Source organism: Gossypium arboreum, chromosome 6, assembly GCF_025698485.1.
Source record: "Gossypium arboreum isolate Shixiya-1 chromosome 6, ASM2569848v2, whole genome shotgun sequence".
Taxonomy (NCBI): domain Eukaryota; kingdom Viridiplantae; phylum Streptophyta; class Magnoliopsida; order Malvales; family Malvaceae; genus Gossypium; species Gossypium arboreum.
This window is the reverse complement of record NC_069075.1, coordinates 135,724,238-135,743,692: the sequence shown is the minus strand read 5'-3', so window position 1 is coordinate 135,743,692 and position 19,455 is coordinate 135,724,238. Positions and strand designations below refer to the sequence as shown.

The following is a 19,455-nucleotide window of genomic DNA, read 5'->3' as shown; positions in this document are numbered from 1 at the left end:
GGTATCAAGACTCGTTTTCATAACCCAATCCAATATATACGAGGTTTTAATTTAGACGAATTGAATTCTAGCTTGAAAATTTTAGTGATTAGATGGTTAATTAAGGTACAAAGAATAAATCGTAAGAATAATAAAAGTGGATCGCTATTAATTTTTATGTGTTAAAAAGATTAAATAATATTAAATCACGAGTTTAAATGTCAATTAGGCCATTACTAATAGTGATGGATGGCTATGTGGTTATATTTGAGTAAAATAGATGTTAATATTAATTAAGTTAATATTATACATATGACAAATAAAATAAAAACAACCATCATCACCATTTACTTACTTATACTGAATTTGTTCAAACAAAAGAACCTTAGAAGTCATTTTTGTAGACTTCACATTCGATCAAGCTTATCATCTATGCATGGTAAGGTTTTTGAAACCCGTTTTTCATGAATTTTATGTTTTTAAGATTGTTGTAGCTTAATCTATGAACCAATATTTTTAACACGGGTATTAAATCGTAAAACTATTAAAGTTTTAAAATATTTTCATTTATGGTTTTTTTATGTTTTTGTTATTAAATTACTTGGTTGTAAGCTTAGAATTGATTAAGGACTACTTTGTAATGTGAAATTTTGTTAGTTTTGATCTTAGGGACCAAAATAAAAATATTTGGAATTGACATGAAATTTTTGTAATTATTGAATTTAGAGGGTTGAACAGGGATGAAATTGAAATTGGATTGAAAAATGGAGCTTAAATGTGAAAGATATGATAGTTTCAGTTCTAGGGACTACATTAAATAAAATGTGAAACTTTAGGGCAATTGTGAAAAATGAAAGTAAGAAGTCATATACATGAAACAATATGTTATAAGGTATTTAGAACTGATAAATTGAAATGAATTACTGTATAGATTGAGATTCGGATCAACCAGTAGGATAATTAAGAAAAATGAGAAATTGTGAATTAATCCTAGACATATTGTTTACTGTTGTATTTCTAGGTAAGTTCATATGATACTTACTTTATTAATTTATGATATGTTTGTATTATATTGCCTTGCTTATTAGTTTAGACCGTTGAATATAATGTTTTTGGCATCTAAATGACTAAATTGAAAGCTATGAAACATATGATAAATACTTATAGATATTCAGAATAGAATGGATTAGAAATTATTGTATGAATGAGTAATATGTACAGGATTATGATATAATGTTTAAATGGTTTATGGATCGTTATTTGAAATATGAAAAGAGTATATGGTTACAGAGATAAAAATGATATGACTTCGATAACAAGTCGTGTGAATTTAATAAACAATTGAAATGAAATTGACGTGTTATTAAAGTTCCAAAAAGGAAAACAAGTGTCGTGATCAGGGGTAATTCGATGGCTTGAGATCCAGCATATGTTGTGGACTCTCTGAAGCTAGTGTTAGCAGCCCTGATTTAAAGCTAGTGTTAGCAACCCGAGTTGTAAGACCCCTAACCCAAATCTGTCACCGAAACAGGTTTACGAAGCATTACTGGAGTTTACAGATCAAATAAACAAATATTTCATATAAAATAACATTCATATCAGAAACCAATCAAAAACAAATATATTGTCACTTATGCAAGCCTTCGAGACCCAAAATACACTTTAGAAATAAGTCGAGACTACATCGGATACTCAAAGGATTTTTCAGAAAACATTAAAAATTTTCAAAGGTGTAGGAGACACACGCCCATGTGGCCAGGCCATGTGGGTATTCGAAATAGGGGTACACGACCGTGTCCCAACCCGTGTCCATACTCATGAACTCTCTAACTTGGGTCGCAAAGGCAAGCCACACGCCTGTATGCTAGGCCGTGTAAGCATTCTGTTTTGTGCAAATTAAAGATACAGTGGACACATGGCCATGTCACCTGACCGTGTGTCACACACGGCTGAGACACACGCCCATGCGGACAAAAATAGGTCATTTTCCTGGCCATATTTCTCACCCAATTTGTCATCAACCCAAATCAACATTTTGGACATCAACAAGCCATAACAAGACATTCAAATCAAGCCAAAATCAATACTTAAACATGTGATGCTATCACATACCAACAATATGTCCTTAGGCCCTTTAAATGACAACATAACTCATATCAATCAAATAACTGATTTCACCTACATGACCAAATACATATATGCATAATTTACCAAATATACCTATTCAACCCAACCATTAATATACCTATAAGATTTCCATCATTCAACCATTTCAAACACACATCAAACATGATAAGTCCACTTACATACACATCAAAATTTATCCATCACAAGCCATTCAAATGGCTAGTTCCAATAAAACATTTACATGACATCATTGGCCAAATTAACCTATACATGCCATTATAACCAAAATTAATTTACTAATCATACCGAAAAGACTGATGGATAGTGTGAAGTTACTCCTACCAGCTTCCAACCAAAATGAGCTTCTGAATTACTATAAAACATGGAAAATAACATAGAGTAAGCATTTAAGCTTAGTAAGTTCGTATAACAAGGAAATTAACATACCATTTAATCACATTTAAGGTAAGCATGCTAATATATCCAAACCAGTTTAGCCAAAAGCCTAAACACATATCCTCAACATGTTAACCATGTAACACTTTCTATGTAATGGCCTAAATTCAAGGTTATCGGAATAGTGGTTTTGTAACCACAAATCCGATTTAAAGAGAAATTTATTTCAATATTTTTGCATGAAAATAGACATGATAGGAAAATCGTATGAAAATATTGGTAAAAAAATTTTACCGATTTAGTTGTTAGTTAGAAAAAGAAATTATTGAAGAAATTGGGTAAAATAAGGTATCCGGACCTCTATCTCGTAAAACCAAGTCAAAAATAATTTTATAAATATTTATGAAATGTTAGTAATGTGGTATTAAAATTTTGTTAGGAAATTTTAATGTTTGGATAGTTAATTAAATAAAAAGGACTAAATTGTAAAAGGTGTAAAAGTGGATGAGATGATTAAATAGCTTAAGTGTCTAATGAGAGAGGATTTAAAAGGAATTAGACCCAAAATTTATTTGGGCTGGACGGCAAGGGCATGAAATCAGCAGGAAAATTGATAAATTAAGGGCAAAATTGAAATATTCCAAAATTAACTAAATAAAACTAGGACTAAATAAGAAATATCTAGATTTCTCTTTAATTCCAGCAGCTAAAAACCCCATAGGAGGGTTGTCTAAGCTGGTATTCCATAATTTTTGCACCAAGTGAGTTAATCCTTGCCTTTTTCTTGTAATTTTTGTGTTTCTAAGACTTTTACAACTACGTCCTACTATTAAATTCATTAGTTTTTTATTTCATGGATGAAATTGAAAGTCACCATGGTTGAGTGTTGTAATTTTATGATGAAATAGAATGAAATTAAAGCTTTAATTTGTTTATGAGATGATTTTATTAGGTAATTTCAATAGAAATTGATTTTTAGGACCTAATTGTGAAAATGTTTGGAATTAAAGTTTATTTCTGAAATTTTGATTCCTAAAAGGTGTAAACTAGTTTAAGGTGATAGAATAAAGTGTTAATTGAGAAAAATCAGCTCAATTGAGAGGCTAATTGAGTAGGGACGACATTGTTATTTATTAAAAGTTTAGGGGAAAAATGGTAATAAACAGCTTGCACTAAAACAATATTGGACAGCAGCAGTATACTAACTTTGAAAAATCACCATAAATTGTAGGAAACTAATTAGAAGATCAAAAAAATATGAAATTAAAGCTTATTGAGTCTAGCTCCTCCTAGAAGAAACGGTGTAAGCAATGGATCTGATAATCATGAGAAATAATGAATTTTGTGAGACAAGGTCAGAATGAATTCGAGTTCCCCTGTTCTGAATTTGAAAAATCATAAAAAATTTAATAAAAATAATTATGGGTTTAAATTTATATTAATAGAATCATATATGAGTCTATTTTCAATAAAAACAAACGAAAACATCATCAAAATTCTGTATGAATAGATAATTAATTTTTAGTGAAGAAGGGTCAGAACTGTCAGACAGCAGAACAGGGGTGACTTTAAAGAATAAACTGTACTTATTGGCTAAACCAAAAATTCTGAAACTTTTATGGTAAGAATATATATGAGTCTAGTTTTAATGAAAATTAACGGATCTTAATTTGGAGTTTTTTAGCTCGAGTTATAAATAATTTAGTGACTATGACTCAAATAGACAGTTTTGAATAAACTATAAATAATAATAATGAAATTATCGAAATTGTTGCATATGAACATGAAATGTATTAAATTGATAATTAATTTATTTATTTAGATCCAGAAGATTCAAATACGAAGCTAGATCGAGGAAAGGAAAAAGTTAAGGATTAGTTGATTTTTGTACATGAACAAGTATCAAGGTAAGTTCGTGTAACTTGAATTATATTCTTAAATGCTTGAAATGTATGTTATTGATGTGAATATGATTCGAATGTTCATTGTATGAAAATTGATGAAACATTGATATATTTGATAAAAAGGGGGAAGAAATCCCGGTTGAATGAAAGGAAATTTCGATAGATCTCTGAAAAGGAATTGACGGTAAAAAGGATTTAGCCCGGACGGGTGATCCTATCCTGATATAGCCCTCCCGAAGAATATGTGGAAAATGGATTTAGCCCGGACGGGTAAATCCGAATTAGGGTCTGAATTTAGCCTAGACTGGTAATTCAAATCTAAGCTCATTAGAGTAATTGTCGTTGCAGGGGATTTAGCCTGGACTAGTAATCCCGACAATACTCTATGAGTTTATATTACAGGATTTAGCTCGACCGGTAATCCCATATGTAAGGATGAGATTCGCGGGAGTGTGCTCTCTAAAATGGAAATGTGCGCACATGAATATGAATTGACGGACCCGAAAATGTACACTAAAAGTGTATCTGAAAATCCATCGAAAATTCCAAGAAATTCAACGGGATAAATATGAATATATATATATATATAAGGAGATGGAAATCATGTATTGATGAGCTCATCAATCATAGTATATATTACTGGTACATGGAAATTATTGTACTAACTTGAATGTTGAGTTTGTGCATGTTAGGGTAATAATGTATTGAATGGATATAGGAATGTTTATTGTATTGTATTGAAAATATAAGGTAAATATAATTCTTGTTACATGAGCTTACTAAGCACAAAGTACTTACCCTGTTTCCTTTTCCCCTGTTTTGTAATGTTAAGAGCTCGGAGGTCGAATTTGGTCACAGTCACATCACACTACCAACCTCAGGATTTCGGTATATAAATAAACTGTATTTTGGAAATCAATGGCATGTATAAGCTAATAAAGTAAATGTTAACGTGAAATGAATGTAAAGTTAGCCATTAGTATGGTTAACAAACCTGGTTTTGGGTATGTGATGACGTTATCTTATAAATATGCATGAATTTATCTTAAAAATATGTTGAATTGGTTTGGTTGATGTGGATTGATCTCGATTTAATATTGCAGAGAAGGTTAGATATTTATAAAGAGGCTATATTGAATATGAAAAAAAAATTGTAAACTCCGGTAATACCTCGTACCCTATTCCGACAATGAATCCGGGTAGGGGGTATTACATTTGTTGGTATCAGAGCTACGGTTTAGCCGGTTCTCGGACCGACATAGTAAATACGGGATTAGCTATACATGCCATTTAAATTATTATTGATAGTGTGATATCTCCTGACCATTTAAATGTGTTTTTCTTATAGTAAATGTCTACCGACCGAGCTCAATCTGAAGAAGCTGGGAGTCATGCTCTGGCTTCAGTACAAAGAGAAGAAACTAGCAGTAGAAGGCCCGAGACAGAGGGTCGAGGGGAGGAGGCAAAAACAGCCTTCTTTCAAATGATGAATGAATGGTTTAATCAATACTTAAGAACTAACCCTGTAGTGCAGCAAGTTCAAGCTCCCCCTCCTGCTCCTCCACCGGTTCTCAAGATCCCACACAGGTACTAAATCTGTCAGAAAAGGGAAAGCTCCAGTAGGTAAAATTTAAAAATATGAGGCCGAAGAATTTCGAGTAACAGTTGATGATGATTCCGAACGGGCTGAATTCTGGTTAGAAAACACTACTCGGGTTTTGGAGGAATTATCTTGTACACCAGAAAAATGTCTGAAATATGCTGTCTCACTGCTAAAAGACACAGCTTACCATTGGTGGAATACTAAAGCTTCAGTTATTTCGAAAGAAGAAATTACATGGGAATTCTTTCAGACCGAGTTCAGAAAGAAATATATTAGCCAGAGGTTTCTTGATCAGAATAGAAAAGATTTCTTAAGCTGAAACAGGGTAACAGATCAGTAGCTGAGTATGAAAGAGAATTTGTTCGATTGAGTAAATATGCTCGGAAATGGGTACAGTCAGAAACTGAAATGTGCAAACGATTCAAAGAAGGGTTGAATGAAGACATTAAGCTACTGATCGGAATTCTTGAAATTCGAGAGTTTGCTACATTGGCAGAGAGAGCTTATAAAGCAGAAGAATTGAGCAAAGAAAAGAAACAGGAGGAGAGAGAAGCTCGAATTTTTAGTAAAAGACCAATGGGAAAATTCCAGTTTTCTGCTCCAAAGAAATTAAAGAAGTACCAGGATCGTCCACCTCAGCCACTGGGTAGTCGAGTAGAGAGCGGGGTTCTCAACACACTAATCCAAGACCTTCCACTCTATTAGTGGCCAGTGTTGGCAGTGTTGGCACTCCTAAGCCGAGATGTCAGTACTGTAATAAAGCTTATTTTTGTTAATGTCGATTAAAGAGTGGGGCTTGTTACCGATGTGGTTCTTTTGACCATTTCCTCAGAGATTGTCCAGAAAGAGGTGAAAAAGAGGCTGAGCAGATATCAAAGCTAAGTAATCCAGTTTCGAGGGGCAGCCCACCTCGACCATCTGGTAATGTCAGTGGTAGCCGAGGAGCTATGAAAGATATTGCAGGCAGGTCTGAGGTACGAGCATCTGCTAGGACATATGCCATTCGTGCCAGAGAAGATGCCTCAGCACCCGATGTTATTACTGGTACATTTTCTTTACTTGGTACTGATATTACTGCATTGATTGATTCTGGTTCTACGCATTCATATATATGTGTTAAACTTGCAATTGTAAAAAATTTATCTGTTGAACCTACTGAATTTGTGGTTAAAGTCTCGAACCCCCTGGGTCAATCTATTTTGGTGGATAAAATTTGTAAAAATTGTCCACTGATGGTAAGAGGTTATTGTTTCCTGGCTGATTTGATGTTACTGCCATTTGATGGATTTGACGTGATATTGGATATAGATTGGTTAACCCAGCATGATGCAGCAGTAAATTGTAGACAAAAATATATTGTGCTAAAATGTCAGAATGGTGAGTTGCTCTGGGTTAAATCTGATCGACGGAGGGTTATCGATGTGATTTCGATAATGGCGACATGAGGTATGTCAAAAAAGGGTATGATGCTTACTTGGCTTATGTACTCGACACCAAGGTATCTGAGTCAAGGATACAGGCAGTGCCAATAGTATGTGAATTTTCTGATGTGTTTTCAGAGGAATTACCAGGGTTGCCACCAGAAAGAGAAGTGGAATTTTCTATAGATTTGATTCCGGGAACTACTCCGATTTCCATAGCTCTGTACTGGATGGCTCCTACTGAATTAAAGGAGTTAAAGACACAGTTGCAAGAGCTTGTTGACAGGGGTTTTGTCCAACCGAGTCATTCACCTTGGGGTGCTCTGGTTCTATTTGTGAAAAAGAAGGACGGGTCTTTAAGACTGTGTATCGACTATCGATAGGTTAATAAAGTAACCATAAAGAATAAGTACCCGTTACCCCAGATTGATGATTTATTTGATCAGCTGAAAGGTGCTACTGTGTTTTCAAAGGTTGATTTTCGATCAGGTTATTATCAGTTACGGATAAGGGAGTCAGATGTGCCAAAAACAAACCTTCGTAACCGTGTACGGACATTATGAGTTTCGGTTATGCCGTTTGGGCTAACTAATGCACCGCAGATTCATGGATTTGATGAACTAGATATTCGATCGTATTTAGACATTTGTAGTAGTATTCATTGATGATATTTTGGTTTATTCTCGAGATGAAGAAGAACATGCAGAACATTTGAGAATTGTGTTGCAAATTCTGCGAGAAAAACAGTTATATGCTAAATTCAGTAAATGTGAATTTTGCCTTCGAGAAGTGGGTTTTCTTGGACACATTGTATCTGCTGAAGGTATCAGGGTAGATCCAAGTAAAATATCAGCTATTGTCAATTGGAATCCACTAAAGAATGTATCTGAAGTTAGAAGTTTCTTGGGTTTAGCTGGTTATTGTCGAAGATTTGTACAGTGATTCTCTATAATAGCTTCTCTAATGAATCGATTATTGCAGAAGGATGTAAAGTTCGAATGGACTGATGAATGTCAACGGAGTTTCAGCCGATTCAAAGATCTACTAACGAAAGCACCTGTATTAGTGCAGCCTGAACCGGATAAGGAATTTTTTATTTACAGTGATGCCTTATTAAATGGTTTAGGTTGTGTCTTGATGCAAGAAGGTAAAGTAATAGCCTATGCTTTAAGACAACATAAACTACATGAAAGAAATTACCCAGTACATGATCTTGAATTAGCTGCTATTGTATTTGCACTAAAGATATGGCGGGATTACTTGTACGGTGAGAAATGTCATATTTATACTGATCATAAAAGCTTGAAATATTTGATGACACAGAAATATTTGAATTTGAGACAGCGCAGGTGGCTTGAACTGATAAAGGACTATGATTTGATTATTGATTACCATCCGGGTAAAGCTAATGTTGTAGCTGATGCTTTGAGCTAGAAATCTCTATTTGTTTTACGAGCTATGAATACCCGGTTGTCACTGACTGATGATGGTTCTATCATAGCTAAATTGAGAGCTAAACTGACATTTTTACAGCAAATATATGAAGCTCAGAAGAATGATGAGAAGTTACAGGTTAAACGGGCACAATGTGAGTCAGGTAATGATTCTAAATTTCAGATTGGTTCTGATGGTTGTTTATTATTCAGAGGTAGGATATGTGTACCTTAGAATTTAGAGCTCATACAGAAGATTCTACGCGAGGTTCACAACGGTAATATGTCTGTACATCCGGGGAGTAATAAAATGTATAATGATCTGAAAAAGATATACTGGTGGTCGGGAATGAAACATGATATCTTTGAGTTTGTATCAAGGTGTTTAATATGTCAGCAAGTTAAAGCTGAACATTAGGTATCTTCAGGGTTACTTCAGCCAATTACTATACCAGAATGGAAATGGGAAATAATCACTATGGATTTTGTATCGGGGTTACCTTTGTCTCCGAGGAAAAAAGATGTTATTTGGGTGATTGTTGACCGGTTGACAAAGTCAGCGCACTTTATTTCGGTACGTATGGATTATTCTTTAGATAAACTAGCTGAACTATATATATCTGAGATTGTCAGGCTACATGGAGTGCCTGTCTCTATTATATCAGATAGAGATCTTCGATTTACGTTTCGTTTCTGGGACAAATTGCAAGAAGCTTTAGGTACTCAGTTGTATTTCAACACTGCATTTCATCCTCAGACAGATGGTTAATCTGAGCATGTAATTCAAGTATTAGAAGATATGCTTCGATGTTGTATACTAGAGTTTGAAGGTAATTGGGAGAGGTATCTACCTTTGATTGAATTTACTTACAATAATAGTTATCAGTCCAGTATTAAAATGACTCCGTATGAAGCTTTGTATGGTAGAAAATGTAGAACACCGTTATATTAGACAAGACTCAGTGAAAGGAAGATACATGGGGTTGATTTGATCCAGGAAACAGAAGAAAAAGTAAAGGTTATTCGGGATAGTCTAAAAGCAGCTTCCAATCGTCAAAAATCATATGCCGACCTTAAACGAAAAGAGATTGAATTTCAAGTCGGTGACAAGGTATTCCTGAAAGTGTCTCCTTGGAAAAAAGTTCTTCGATTTGGTCGAAAGGGTAAACTGAGTCCAAGATTTATCGGGCCATATGAAATCATAGAAAGAATTGGACTGATCGCTTATCGATTGGCATTACCACCGGAACTTGATAGAATCCATAATGTTTTTCATGTATCTATGTTACGATGATATCGATCAGATCCTTCACATGTTATTTCTCCGACAGAAGTGGAGATTCAACCGGATATGACTTACAGTGAAGAACCGGTCAAGATATTGGCACGGGAGACAAAAGAGCTTAGAAATAAAAAGATAAATTTGGTGAAAGTATTGTGGCAAAAGCACGGGATTGAGGAAGCGGCATGGGAATTGGAGGAGACAATGAGGAAATAATACTCAAACCTCTTTACTGGTAAGATTTTCGAGGACGAAAATCCTAAAAGGGGGGAGAGTTGTAATGGCCTAAATTCAAGGTTATCGAAATAGTGGTTTGTAACCACAAATCCAATTTAAAGAGAAATTTATTTCAATATTTTTGCATGAAAATTGATAAGATAGGAAAATCGTATGAAAATATTGATAAATTTTTTTTACCGATTTAGTGGTTAGTTAGAAAAAGAAATTATTGAAGAAATTGGGTAAAATAAGGTATCGGGACCTCTATCTCATAAAACTGATTCGAAAATAATTTTATAAATATTTATGAAATGTTAGTAATGTGGTATTAAAATTTCGTTAGGAAATTTTAATGTTTGGATAGTTAATTAAATAAAAAGGACTAAATTGTAAAAGGTGTAAAAGTGGATGAGATGATTAAATAGCTTAAGTGTCTAATGAGAGAGGATTTAAAAGGCAATTAGACCCAAAATTTATTTGGGTTGGACGGTAAGGGCATGAAATCAGCAGGAAAATTAATAAATTAAGGGCAAAATTGGAATATTGTAAAATTAACTAAATAGAACTAGGACTAAATAAGAAATATATAGATTTCTCTTCAATTCCAGCAGCTAAAAATGCCATAGGAGGGTTCTCTAAGCTAGTATTCCATAATTTTTGCACCAAGTGAGTTAATACTTGCCTTTTTCTTGTAATTTTTATGTTTGTAAGACTTTTACAACTAGGTCCTACTATTAAATTCATTAGTTTTTGATTTCATGGATGAAATTGAAAGTCACCATGGTTTAGTGTTGTAATTTTATGATGAAATAGAATGAAATTAAAGCTTTAATTTGTTTATGAGATGATTTTATTAGGTAATTTCAATAGAAATTGATTTTTAGGACCTCGTTGTGAAAATATTTGGAATTAAAGTCTATTGCTGAAATTTTACTCCTAAAGGTTGTAAACTAGTTTAAGGTGATAGAATAAAGTGTTAATTGAGAAAAATCAGCTCAATTGAGAGGCTAATTGAGTGGGGACGACATTGTTATTTATTAAAAGTTTAGGGGAAAAATGGTAATAAACAGCTTGCACTAAAACAATATTGAACAGCAGCAGTAGACTAAATTTGAAAAATTACCATAAATTTTAGGAATATAATTAGAAGATAAAAAATATGAAATTAAATCTTATTGAGTCTAGTTTCTCCTAGAAGAAACGGTGTAAGCAATGGATCTGTAAATCATGAGATATAATGAATTTTGTGAGACAAGGTCAGAATGAATTCGAGTTCCCCTGTTCTGATTTGAAAAATCATAAAAAATTGAATAAAAATAATTATGGGCTTAAATTTATATTCCTAGAATCTTCAATGAGTCTATTTTCAAGATAAACAAACAGAAACATCATCCGAATTCTGTATGAATAGATAATTAATTTTTAGTGAAGAAGGGTCAAAACTGTCAGACAGCAGAATAGGGGTGACTTTAAAGAATAAACTGTACTTATTGGCTAAACCAAAAATTCTGAAACTTTTATGGTAAGAATATATATGAGTCTAGTTTCAAGGAAAATTAACGGATCTCAATTTGGAGTTTTTTAGCTCAAGTTATAAATAATTTAGTGACTATGACTCAAATAGACAGTTTTGAATAAACTATAAATAATAATAATGAAATTATAGAAATTGTTGCATATGAACATGAAATGTATTAAATTGATAATTAAATTTATTTATTTAGATCCGAAGATTCAAATACTGAAGCTAGATCGAGGAAAGGAAAAGTTAAGGATTAGTAGATTTTTGTACACGAACAAGTATCAAGGTAAGTTCGTGTAACTTGAATTATATTCTTAAATGCTTGAAATGTATGTTATTGATGTGAATATGATTCGAATGTTCATTGTATGAAAATTGATGAAACATTGATATATTTGATAAAAGGGGGAAGAAATCCCAGTTGAATGGAAGGAAATTTCGATAGATCTCTGAAAAGGAATTGACGGTAAAAAGGATTTAGCCCGGACGGGTGATCCTATCCTGATATAGCCCTCCCAAAGAATATGTGGAAAATGGATTTAGCCCGGACGGGTAATCCGAATTAGGGTCTGAATTTAGCCTCGGACTGTAATTGATCCAAGCTCATTAGAGTAATTGTCGTTGCGGATTTAGCTTTGGACTAGTAATCCCGACAATACTCTATGAGTTTATATTACTGGATTTAGCCTAGACTGGTAATCCCGCTGTAAGGATGAGATTCGAGGGAGTGTGCTCTTTGAAATGGAAATGTGCGCACATGAATATGAATTGACGGACCCAGAAATGTACATTAAAAGTGTATCTGAAAATCCATCGAAAATTCCAAAAAATTCAACGGGATAAATATCAATATATATATATATATATATATATATATATATATGAGGAAATGGAAATCATGTATTGATGAGCTCATCAATCATAGTATATATTATTGGTACATGAAAATTATTGTACTAACTTGAATGTTGAGTTTGTGCATGTTAGGGTAATAATGCATTGAATGGATATAGGAATGTTTATTGTATTGTATTGAAAATATTAGGTAAGTATAATTCTTGTTACATGAGCTTACTAAGCACAAAATACTTACCCTGTTTCTTTTTCCCCTGTTTTGTAATGTTAAGAGCTCGGAGGTCGGATTTGGTCAGAGACACATCACACTATCAACCTCAGGATTTCGGTATATAAAGAAACTTTATTTTGGAAAGCAATGGCATGTATAAGCTAATAAAGTAAATGTTAACGTGAAATGAATGTAAAGTTAGCCATTAGTATGGTTAACAAACCTAGTTTTGGGTATGTGATGACGTTATCTTATAAATATGCATGAATTTATCTTGAAATTATGTTGAATTGGTTTGGTTGATGTGGATTGGTCTCGATTTAATATTGTAGGGAATGTTAGATATTTATAAAGGGGCTATATTGAATATAAAAAAAAATCATAAACTCTGGTAATACCTTGTACCCTATTCCGGCAATGAATACGGGTAGGGGGTATTACATTCCATAACCAATAAACATGGATGTATATATCACTAGGTAAGATTCACATACGTGTATCATCCATATCATATTTCAATATATCATGTAATATCATTTCCATGTAATTCAAGTATATACCTGTAATTGTTCATTTGAACTCATATTGTTTCATATCAGAACTTTGCCCGTTGAACCATTTAAATTATCATTGGATACACGGGTAGTACACACGAAGTGTACAAATCTGTAATCCGTCAATTCATGTACTTGTATGCTTATACAAACATGTAAACGGAAAGCTCTTCCGAGCCATATAACGGGAAGCTCATGTGAGCTAAGTAACGGGTAGTTCATACGAGCTGTATATCAGGAAGCTCTTGTGAGCCAAATATCAGGAAGCTCAAGAGAGCCAAGTGTCGGAAAGCTTAAGAGAGTTGTGGTGTGTCCGCAACACATGCAGGATCACAACCATATTGGGAACCCTAATGACATGCCATTTGTATCCTTCGAATTTATAAGGTTCAAATGGGACTCGATAATTATTGGATAAGTGATCATAATTACACATGGCAATTTTTACAAATCACACACAACAACATTCAATTTTAAATCATATAAATATACAATTTTGTTACGCGAACTTACCTCGATAAGTTTTTGTAGATATGAAGGCTACTAGTTCGATACTTTTTCTTTGCCTCGATCTAACTCTGAATTAGGTCTATCTGGATCTATGCAAATGAATTTAACTCAATTTAATATATTCATATTCAATTTAATCCAACACACATCTTTGGCAAAATTACTATTTTGTCTCTATACTTTTAATTAATTACAATTTAGTCCCTAGACTCAAAAAATAAAATTCATACAATTTAATCCTTATCCAAGCCTAGCGAATTTTCATACATATCAATAGCAGCCCATGTATTTAAAAAAAACCAGAATTTTTCCATAAAATTTTCATTTTTTCAATTTAGTTTCCAATTGATAATTTTATCAAAATTCTCTTTACAAAAGTTGTTTATATAACAACAACCTTTCATTTTCTATCATAAAGCTTCAAAATTCAACTATACTCATCCATGGAAAAACCCTAATACTTTAACAATTTTGTAAATTAATCCCCGAGGTAGCTAGATTAAGCTATTACGATCTCAAAAACATAAAAATCATTAAAAACGGGACAAGAATACTTACCCAAATGGGAAAAATAAGCTTGCTAAAACTCAAGCTTCCATGGATAGGGTTTCCATGTTTTTTGATGAAAGATAATGAAAATAGATTTTCTATTTAATATTACTTTAAATCTATTTCCAAAATTAACCTTAATATTTTCTTCAACTTCCAATGATGAATAATCATACTGTTCTACTAACTTCTCTAAATGGTATATTTGCTATATAAGGACCTCTAATTTTAAATTCCATAGCTATTTGATACTTTTAACTACTAGAATTCAATTTTCACTCTTTATGCAATTTAGTCCTTTCTATCAAGTTAGGAATGTAAACGGTAAAATTTCTTAACGAAATTTTCATATGATATTTCTATCATATTGTAGAACATAAAATAATATTAAAATAAATTTTCTTCTGACCTCATATTTGTGGTCTCGAAACCATTATCCAATTTTACTGAAAACAGACTGTTACACGAGTATATCAATTTGTATAAACAAATGGGTGCTGTGATTAGGAATCGATGGCTTGATATCCAACATATGTTGCGGATTCTTTAAAGCTAGTGTTAGTAGCATCAAACCAAGCTAGTGTTAGCAAACCTGATCCGAAGCTAGTGTTAGTAGCCCTAATACATTTGTATATATGTAAGTAAACCAGTTTCATACAAGTGAGATTAAATTTAATGTAGCTTTTAGGCAAAAGATAGAAATGGAAATGGAAATGGCAATGGCAATGTGGTAGTAAATGATTGAAAGATTGATATGAATGGAGTTATACATTTTACAGTTGAAGTGTGATTGAATCGGTATATGCTATATGATAGATTGTTCTGTTCTGTATGAATAGATTATAAGTTCATGTTAAGTACGTACTAAACTCTAAATGTTTGTTGATGTACATATAAAAGTAACATAATGTTGAAGGATTTTCATGCTAAATTTCAATATGTTTTAATTGCATAAATTATTTGAATATCCATTAAGTTAAGTAAATTTTGTATGAACTTACTAAGCATGTTTAATGCGTACTCTGTTTCATTTTATGTTTCTATAGTTGACATTTTGCAGAATGAGTCCATTGGATCATCTCTAAAGCTCACACTATCCATCTATCAATTAAGTAGTCCTTTGATCATTTTGGCCGGTTATAAGTCGCATGTAAATAGGTGTAATGGTTAATAGTTCTATTGTGTTTTGGCTAGTTGAACCATGTATACGCATATACGATTTTCGTACTTGAGCTTGCTCCAATTGGTAAAAATATGATATATGGAAATGGTACTGATATGGTGATTGTATAAGTAATTAATGTTATGGCATAATTGGATTTGTAAATGAATTTTCCACTGTCGGATTGTTTGTGAGATAATTTGCGTGACTGTCTGCCACTTATAGTTAGCAAGACAGTTCACGGATGCAACGTGTATGTATGAGTCTGCTAAGTTAAATTTCTATAAGTCTATCCATTAAACTAACCACCATATGCATATATGCAAGTTCTGTTCACCACATGTCTTTACACGGAGTTAAAACGCACCGTAATAGGACTGTGTGTAAGCTGTTTGTACGTGAGGTTGGTCACATTATATCTGTTCACGAGATATACTTGCATTTCATCTGTTCACCATTTGTGCAGACTGTAGTAAATCTATTATAATGTAATTTTTTTATGTATGTGATTGCTCCGGTGATTGTGGTAGCACCTTGTAACTTGGATCCGGTGATTGGACTGAGTAAGGGGTGTTACATATATTTTTCTGATTCCATTTTTTTCGCGAAGTAACATAACTTATCGATATCTCTTTGTTATGACCATTTTCAGTTACTTGATCCTCTTCTGGGTTTTTTATTTGTTATATTTTTGGTCTCTTTTTGGGCACTTGTCTCCACAATATGACCTTCTTGAATATTTATTTTTTTCATTTTACGAGGATTCTTATTTTTGGAACCAACTAGTTTTTCACACTTTAGGCATGGATTACTTTCTTTTACACTAACAGTTTGCCTTATTGAGACATCAATTCGTATTAGAACATTTTCAGTTGGTATGTGAGATTTTGTAATTCTCTTTATGTTAGTAAATGAATCTAGCAGTTGATTGGCGATGTTTTACAAATGTATTATCTTTTGAACTTCTTGTTCATATTAAGTTGTACGAGGATCTAATTGAGATAATGATGACTCATTCCAAGTAATTTTTTTTACCAGTTGTATTCCCTAATGTTAGGAATGTTGTTTCATCAAAGTGACACTCAACAAATCATGCAGTAAATAGATCTCTAGTTAATGATCTGACATATTTAATTATAGAAGAAGATTCAACCACATATATTCCCAACCTCCTTTGAGGACTCATTTTTGTTGTTGTGGTAGAGCAATTGGAACATATATCGCACATCCAAAAGTTCTAAGATGGGAAATATTTGGCTCCTGACCAAAAGCCAATTGTAATGGAGAGTATTTATTATAACTTGTTAGCCTGATGCATAGAAGTGCTGCTGTGATAAACCGTAATTTATTTATATTTTTACCCCATGTTTAACGCATTTTATGGATGATTTCCTATTAGAATTGGTGAATTCGATGCTCCTAATGCTTTAATTTCATGTTTTATACTCAGGAGAGCATAGGAGAGCGAAAGAAATGAGAAACGGGCTAAAAACAGAGAAAATAGGCTAAAGTACAAAATCAACACGGCCTGGACCTCCTCACACGGGCAGATCACATGGCCGTGTTAATTTGGCAGGCTCGAGCATGGCCTGAAGTAATCGCACACGGTCGTGTTACACGAGCGTGTCCCTGCTAAGCCCAAGTTGAGTCCAATTCAGAAAAAGCTAACTTTAAGGGCTCTTAGGCATTCCAAAGCCTATAAATACACCCTAGAGGAGGAAGAAAAGGGAGGCACAGAATAGTGAGTAAGGAATTACTCCAAGGAAGCTGATTAATCCATCTCAGAAGCCAGATTCACCGTCAAGACTGAAGATCTCTCCTCAATTTCCTCTTCAAGAGTTTTGGGTTTTCTTTATATTTTGTATTCTTTATTATTCTGAGATGTTTTCTTTTTTAGTTATGAACTAAAATCCCTAAATACCTAAGGGGAATGAAACCTAAGACGAATCTTGTTATTATTTTCTGAATTCTATGATAAATATTTATTTTGTTCTTAATTATATGTTCTTAATTTTTATTTTGATATCCTAGGATACTGATTCAAGATAAGCTCTTATTCAGAGGAGAAATAGACCCTGTCTAAGAGTACATTTGTCATAATTAAGCGGAGTTGTTTGCGCGCCTAGACATAGGGTGACAAGATTTTACCGGATTAGGATGAAACCTAATAAGGGGATCCATAGATCGAGTTAATGCAACCCTAGGGTGTTAATTAGAGAAAGGTCTCAATTATCCAATCTAAGGATTAGACATTATTAGTCTTGAATAGGGATAATAACATAACTTAATGATCTCTACGGAACAAGTTAAATGAATAAATCGTCCGATTCGGAGCCAGAATAACAAGTACAGTCTAGGTGGATTTTTCCTTAAGTATTATCTTAATTCAATCGATTTTCCCAAAAGCAATTCCCCAATTCTACTTTTTGTGAATTCTTAGATTAGTTAATTAGTTAGTTAAACAAAACCACATTATTCTTAGGCTAGATAATAAGAAGACAGTCATTACTAGTACTTTTAGTTCCTTTGGGTTCGACAATCCGGTCTTGCTAAAACTATACTACTGTTCGATGGGTACACTTGCTTACATCGCGATAATAGTTAGTTTCAAGAACGATTAATTATAAATATTTAAAACTTATCACGAAATCACGCGATCAAGTTTTTGGAGCCGTTGTAGGGGAACTAAGATATTAGGAACACTCAATTTTTATTACTTTAGCCATTTATTTTTATTGTAATTTAATTTAATTTTATTATTATTACTTATTAATTTACTTTTTCCTTCTCTTGGCAGGTTTTTATAGTTTATGACTAGAAGAAACCCATCAGGACCACTACTTTTTAACGAAGAAATCGATCGCACAATTCGCAGGAACCAAAGAGAAATAAGGCGAAACTTAAGATACACAGAGAACGAGTAAGAGGACGATACTCAACCCCCAACCGAAGAGATAGCTGAAAACCAAGACAATCAGCTACCTCCTACAATTGCGGTTAATCAAAATCCTGCTCCATGTACTATGTATAATTATGCTAACCCTTCTTTAACAGGAACTGAATCGAGCATAGTTAGACCTGCTATAGCTACAAATACTTTTGAACTGAAACCTAACACTATTCAAATGATACAGCAACTTGTTCAATTTGATGGTTTGCATGATGAGGATCCCAATGCTCATTTAGCCAACTTCTTAGAACTATGCAATACGTAAAAATTAATGGTGTTCTGATGATGCCATTCGTTTTCGGTTATTCCCTTTTTCATTGAGGAACAAAGCTAAACAGTGGTTGAACTCGTTACCACGAGGGTCAATTACTACTTAGGAACAAATGACCGAAAAATTTTTACTAAAATATTTTCCGCTGGCTAAAACGGTTAAATTACGTAATGATATCTCTTCTTTTGTGCAGATGGATTTAGAAACATTCTACGATGCATGGGAGAGATACAAGGACTTTTTGAAAAGGTGCCCTCACCATGGGTTACCGCTTTGTTACAGGTTCAAACGTTCCATAATGGCCTGAATCCTTTGACTCTACAAATGGTTGACGCAGCTGCTGGCCGAACCATCAATAATAAAACACCTGAAGATGCCTATAAGTTTATAGGAGAGATGTCACTGAATAACTATCATTGACAAGTCATGAGGACAAAGCCAACGAAAACAGCCGGCGTTTATAACGTCAATTCGGTCACCATGCTCTCTAATCAGGTAGAACTCTTG

General features: G+C 33.3%; 1 non-coding gene across 1 annotated transcript; it reads right to left on the bottom strand.

The window, feature by feature from the left end:
* Window positions 1-19,108: 19,108 nt before the first annotated feature.
* LOC128294676 (small nucleolar RNA R71) lies at window positions 19,109-19,215 on the bottom strand. The gene has a single exon (XR_008284984.1). It is a non-coding gene; the product is annotated as a small nucleolar RNA R71 (small nucleolar RNA).
* Window positions 19,216-19,455: the final 240 nt, after the last annotated feature.